This window comes from Haplochromis burtoni, unplaced genomic scaffold (assembly GCF_018398535.1).
Source record: "Haplochromis burtoni strain Fernald_Lab_line unplaced genomic scaffold, NCSU_Asbu1 Contig_245, whole genome shotgun sequence".
Lineage (NCBI taxonomy): Eukaryota > Metazoa > Chordata > Actinopteri > Cichliformes > Cichlidae > Haplochromis > Haplochromis burtoni.
Genome location: NW_024582606.1, coordinates 805,276 through 810,917, shown reverse-complemented (window position 1 = coordinate 810,917; position 5,642 = coordinate 805,276). Strand labels below are relative to the sequence as shown.

The following is a 5,642-nucleotide window of genomic DNA, read 5'->3' as shown; positions in this document are numbered from 1 at the left end:
TTTCATCAATGGAGTTTTTCATTACAGGTGGAATATTATTCCAGATCTGAAATTATAAGGAAAATATATATTCCCTTTTTGTTTTCCCTGTCCTGTCAGGCAGTGTAGCAATGTACAGTCTGATGCTGTAGTGTAGTTTTCTCTCTTACTACAGTGACAGTAATTACTCATCATTCAGTGCTCCTTTGACGCTCTCTTCTTTCTGACAGCCTGTTATGACAGTGTGCGTGTATATTTACATAGAGATATACATATATTTGTGTGTGTGAGACATGACAGTCTACAGTCAGCTCCTGGAGCTAATGCAGCAGCTCAGCTTTTACCAGCAACACTGACATTACAGGTTGAAAAGGTCAAATGGAGCAACAAAGCTCTTAGTCAGTCAGCTGGTGGTTGCTAAACTAAAAGTGGTTGCTGGGCAGATTTGGCAGCATTTTCTTGCTCACACACCCTGATCACTTTCTCACATGTTCTTTTTCTTTTTTCCACCTCCTTCTCTCCCCGTCTAGCTGCCTTCTTCCAATGTAACAGATTTGAGAGGTGTTTCATTACGCTCGCTCCTCCTTCACCGTCTTCAGTCATGCATCCCAACAACAGGACAGATGCCTATCAGCCTTTTTTAAGTCTACCTGTATGCACTAAATTCAGACTTCTAGCACACATACAACAGCTGAGAAACATTCCTGCCACAGGCTGCAGAGTGTCTTTGTGTATGTGCTCAAAGGTTTTTGGCTTCAGGATATGAATAAGCAAACACAGAGTAAGTGGGTTCCTCTGTATTCTGTCACCTGTGTGTGACAATTTCAGCGGAGCAATCTCACATCCCGAGGAGTCTCCCTATTTTATCCCAAGAGAGCGTGTAGCTTTTGCACCACTAAAGAAATGAATTTACACCACAACATGCACAAGAACACAGTCTTTAAATATTAATGATATCTGCCTAGTAACCAAGCATGAGCTCTCCGTGGAATCCTCTGCAGCTTTTGCCCAAGTTTGAGAGAGAGGTCAGCTGTTCAGTCAAATGAAAGGATTTATGGCGGGAACACTGAGAGGTGGCGAGTTTGGGGATGTGGGTAGGGCAACATCAAAGATGGATCAAGAATCTGCTCTTGCCTTCTCTGCCATTTCTTGGTAAGTACAGTGGTGGACAACCTCCTGTGGCCACTGAGCACCTGCAGGGTAAAGCTGGGAGTGAAACTGATTTGCGAATGGATGGATTCATTTCCTGGGACACTCTGCCGGGAATCACTGTGAAGATTCATAATCAGGTTCCAGCAGCCCGAGAGCTCGGAGGTGATTTCAGTTGCTGGTTTAGAGACAAAAAAAAAAAAATCCATGAGGAACTCTTCCCAGCTTGAAAAGTGTTCCCACTCAAAACAGCTTGCCTGTGTAACCTTCATGCTAGACATGACAGCCATCTTTCTTTCTGACTCTCAAACTTCTCACATTTTATTCTCTTGGGGTTCTTTCTGGGAGAAAAAAAACCCCTAGATGGATTCTCAGGCAAAAATAGTCTTCAGTGTTTATACATGCTTCAGTCATAGTGTTTGCATACAAATGTCCCACCAGCATGCCCTTAACCCATATAATCTCATCAGCTTCTCTCGAGACTCCGGTTGTAAGTGTTGCTTTGTTTGATGTTAGTGCATGTTATAACTTCTGGCAGAGTCATGTGCTGTTATCGTGTGCACATACTGTATTATTCATCTACCTGTGGCTGTTTTAAAAGAAAAAACAGGGCAGTTAATGAAAATATGATTCAGCAAAGTAAAAGTTTAAAGGTGAATTCAAGTCTAATCTATTTCAGCTTTAGTGCTCAATAATATGTATTGAATCTCCTGTACTCATGTAAATTATTCGATCAAGAGTGAAGTATCTGCTATAATCATCCCTCCTCCATCCCTCTCTCCGTCCGTCCATCTACTGTCATGAACCGAAGTTCCGCGCACAAGCTGGACCCAGAAGCAGAACTCACACACCAGGGTAGGAGAGAATAAAGAAACCAAATTTTATTATAACTAAAGGTGTCCCGTGAGGGTAGCCGGAAAAAAACAACGTATGGAACCAGAAAACACAGAGGGACCGGGGAGGTGAGTCGCGCAGGGAACGCTGAGAGCAGGGCTGTGGGAGGCTGCAACAGAAAAAGGAAAAGGATTATTGGGGTGCGCGGAAATGGCAGTATACGAGGGGAGGTAGAGTATGCGTCTTACGATGATAGCGGGGCCGAGGGAGCCGGAGGGAGGGGTGAGGGTCCGCGGGGGAGCTCCAGAAAAGTCGAGGCGGCGAGTGCTGATCGAGATCCAAATTCCAGACGGGCAGGTGGACAGGCAGGTGGCTCAAAACACGCCGAGTTGAGATCTGAGTACACAGGGCAGAGTTAGTGTTAGTTCAGACGAATAAATTTTCACAAGGGCTTTCCCGCAGGTGTACGTTACCGCTGAGAGGCGACTACGGACTGCCGTGGAGCGGCAGGCTGGGCAGGATTAAATAGTCCACCTGGTGATCGCCTGGGATGGGATGCAGGTGTGGAGTTAGCAGCCACGCCCGTGGGCGTGGGCATCCCATCCGCACCTCGGACGCCGGGCCGCGGACCATGACATCTTCTTTGTTGCTTAAAGGTCATGGGTATTCTGGAGTCCATCCCACTATCATAAGGTGCGCCTGGATTGGTTGTCAGAGCTAAAACAGACAGAGAGAAACATTTGATGCATCCACAGATGTGTATGTTGAACCTCTAATGGCAGAAATTGTTATCTTCTGTACTCAGATTGTGGGGGTATATGCCTCACTCAAAAGATATTAGGTTTAGATATTAGACTATTGACCCTGGAAAAATTGGATTCTACACAGCAACTTTAACACAGGGCATTCACCGAACGTGGCCAACAACAGGAAATAGTCCTCTACAGACACATTTTCACTGGTGGACATACTAAGTGCGAGGTAGGCGAGATAAATAGATCAATGTACTCACATTTTTTTCTTTGGTTGTCTTTATTGTCAAAGAGCTTTAAACTACAAGTTACATTTTAACCACACCCTCGTGCAGTATTTTATTCTATAAACTTCAAGCACTTGACCTACCTCACATCCATGATCAGTTTAGATTCACAAATGTGCATCTTGTACTGTTTGAGGTTGTCGGATTACCTGGTGAGGGTCCACACAAGCACAGGGAAAGCATGCAAACTCTCCACAGCAAGATTCAAGCCCACCCAGGAACCTCCCCTCAGACTTCTTTATGATATAAATTAGTGTATGATACTAAAAAGGCCTTAGTATTGCATGGAGCCTCCACAGTAAAGGACTGAGGGATAAAACAGAGTGTTAGCCACACTGTAGCACACATAGCCTGCATCATGAAATTAACTGTAAGAGAAAATGACCAACTTTGTCTCAGCAGGCTAAAGTTACAAAGTGATATTGAGATGTTCTCAAGATCATGCATATTCACATATTCAATAACACTTACTAAACCAAAGGGAAAAGGACATTTTATCTTCTCATCTGCCTTTATCTACCCTCACTCCAGGGATTTTTGTCCTTCGCAGGGCCTGGATCTCACTGTCCTGAGCCTATTATTATCACCTGACTGCAGATGACTTTCATTTAGAGTCAACATGTCAACTTTATTGTCATTTTCCCCTCCAGTGAACATTTTGCTTGTACACTCAGCCATCGCAGAACATCAGCTTGGATGAGAGGGTTTCTGGAAAAGACAAGATGGGATTGTTTATAAAATCCCTGCCCGTGACTCCTCCCCGTCAACAGCCAGCAGAACAAGAAAACAAAAACCAGAAGATGCATTTACTTGCTCGAACTTTTATGAAGACACGCAGACAGGGAGGCATTCATGAAAGTCTCAGTTTGGATGTTGTATTAGATTAATAGCAAAGCTCTGCTGAAAATGCTTCACAAAAGCCTACACCAGCTGTCCTTTGGTAGGAATGAGACAATGCAGTCCTCTTAAACACATCAGGGTGACAACTGCAAAAGAGGATTGAGTCGATGCTCACCAGCCAATCCTCAGCACGCCCCCTCCCTATCCACCCAGTAAGAAGGAGCTTAAAGACAAACCACATGGGGATCAAGAATCCGTGGACCAAGTGGCAGCTTGGCTAACACCATGAAATCTCACCACTGAAGCCCATCTTGGTTATTGACGTATTGCATTTTAAAGACACACGCCCCACTTCTTGTGACGTTTTTGTCCATGAGCGCTCATGTGGCACGAGGGCAGCCTGAACAAAGGCCTCAACACGCAGTGACCTCTAGATATCACCTTTGAACCGCTGCCCTGTGCCCACAGTCCGCAATGAGCTTTGCATGGAAATAATCACAGTATTGACCCCTTGAAGGCAATCGGTCAAATGGTGCACCAATCAGCTGCTTTAGTGACAAAGCCACAGAACACTGTGCCCACAAAGCTCAGCTCTGAGCATGCTCATTCCCATCTGGACCTCAAAAGTGCTGCTATGGATTGTTTTAGAAATAACCTGACTGCACAAAACATAATGCTGCTTTTTCTGCATTTTATTTCTTTATGTTCTTCAGCAGATACTTGTTCAGAGTTCCCCGTGAGCAGCCACAGTCCCATCAGAGAGGAAGCCACTTAACCTCTAACTAGTCCAGTTTAGGTATGAGGTAGAAACCAGAGAAAAGTACTTTTGACCTTGGGAGTTTCTAGATGTGAAAGTGTAAAGAGCAGAGTATTCCTGACAAAGGGTGCTTGTTCTAATTCTCCATCTCATTCTTTAAAACACAAAGAAGAACAGATTTAGCGCACCAGGGTCAAACGCTGTGATTAATGTTTCTTGCTAGAATATGTCAAGGCAAAGAGAAACATTATTCTTTCTAATATGTCTGATTCATGCCCAGACTACCAATCAATATCAGATGACTGTTACTGAACAACAGTCTTTTCTTTTTCCCCAGAATAAGTGCAGCAATAGAATAAAACAACCTAGATTTAATTTTCTGATGCGACAATACACACTGTCGGGAAGAAATGAATAAGAGTTGCCTGCGAAGGAGCTATAGTGGGAGGGTTGGAGGACTTGGTGTGGGGCGATGACTTGCATTTCTATTACAGTTTTGCATAAATTGTCACTCTACGACCAACAAGTGGAACTGATGCCATGTAAGGTCTGGCAGGGTTGCCCTTTGAGGCAGAAAAAGAGAGCAGAGAAAGAGGCTTGCAAATTTGCATTCTCCAGCAGAGCAGATGGAGCATCTGCCATCCATATGCATGAGGCATACGGCTGCCAGCCTATCACCTTGACCCCTTGCTATGGGATTCTGACCTTGAGACTCAATGGAAGAGAATGGGACCAGTCTGAGCTGTGATGGCAAGGCTTTATTCCTTGGGTGGGAAAAGTGACTCCAGTATTCCAGGCTGGGCCTGAGCCTATGAAGGAATGCCTATCCTCTCCCCAACACCTGCCTTGGTGCATGCAATGTTAGTAAATGATGTATGGGAGGAGGAGACAAATGCGAAAATGTCACAAAGACACTTCTGTATCTCAGGCAGATGCCTTGGAAAAGAGAACGGCTTTCAGAGAGGGGTGAACGCTGGGGAAAAAACAAAAACAACAACACTTTTTTTGGCTTTTCTCAAAAAGATGTCCCTAGAAGTCCCCAAT

The 5,642-nt window shown here is 44.6% G+C and overlaps 1 long non-coding RNA gene across 1 annotated transcript; it reads right to left on the bottom strand.

Moving 5' to 3' along the window:
- Positions 1 to 1,976: 1,976 nt before the first annotated feature.
- LOC121815579 lies at positions 1,977 to 3,020 on the bottom strand. Its single transcript, XR_006055194.1, has 3 exons — positions 2,436 to 3,020; positions 2,211 to 2,358; positions 1,977 to 2,131 (listed from the first exon to the last, which is right to left on the bottom strand). It is a non-coding gene; the product is annotated as an uncharacterized LOC121815579 (long non-coding RNA).
- Between the last annotated feature and the right edge of the window lie 2,622 nt (positions 3,021 to 5,642).